Below are 1,020 nucleotides of genomic sequence, written 5' to 3'. Positions count from 1 at the left end.
AAACTGTAAATCAAGATTTCAAACTTTGTAGAACATTTACAAAAATTCGACCAATTTTGACAAATGTTGATCAAAATTTTTCACTTTTTAATCAGATTTTTAGAATTTCTTTGAGCATGCAATTTTGTAGCCCATTGAATTTTTATATAACAAAGTGCAAGTTCGAAGTAGCTTGGACTTACCGTTGATTTTTGGCAATTTTTTGTTCGCGCCATACAAAGTATGTTCCACAATTTTTTTGTTTGGGGAAAATGGCCAACACCTTCCTTAAACAAATTTACCAAATTTTCACTTCGTTTTACTAGAATTGAATGGGCTACAAAACTGCATATGTACTCGGAAAGTTTCTAACAGCCAGTTTCACCAGATTCATTTACATAAGTGAAAATTGCTTTGTTTTTCGAATTTTTGGTTTCACCAATCCAATTTAATTTGTTTTAAATTTTGATTTAAGTGACCTATACTCTTCACTTAAATAAAAATAAAATCAGAATAACCACACTCAGAGGTGTTACACGTTTAAACACCAGATCATTGTGTATCTGCTGCTTACTTGTATACCAGCCCTGCTTTTACAACACAGCGTGCCAAAGCTTTCAAAAGCTCTCAGTACAAAAGAAAGCTTTCGCTGGCCTAGTCTGTTTTACAACCACTTTTTACTCACTTAAATAAATAGCTTATTGAAACCGAAAACATTTTGAATGAGAATTAAATAAAAAATTTAATTAAAGTTAATTTCCACTTAAATGAGTTTGGTAAAACTGGCTGTAAGAAATATATTTAAAAAGCTCAAATATTGATAAAACTTTGTCGAATTTCGCCAATTTTTGTACAATGTTTGATTTAAATGGTTTTTGTTATATAACGAGCTACACTTTCATAAAAAAAATAATAAACATTAAATAATCAAAAGGGGAATGACCAAGGAATGCTAAAATGTATCTTCCCTATTTATATTTTCGCCATTGTATTTCACTAAATTCAAGTTGGGATCGTTCATTCAAAAAAAAAAAAAAAAAA

The sequence above is a fragment of the Rhagoletis pomonella genome, unplaced genomic scaffold, assembly GCF_013731165.1.
Source record: "Rhagoletis pomonella isolate Grant_MI unplaced genomic scaffold, Rhpom_1.0 Rhpom_scaffold_00002, whole genome shotgun sequence".
In the NCBI taxonomy this organism is placed as follows: domain Eukaryota; kingdom Metazoa; phylum Arthropoda; class Insecta; order Diptera; family Tephritidae; genus Rhagoletis; species Rhagoletis pomonella.
Note: the sequence above shows the minus strand (reverse complement) of the source record.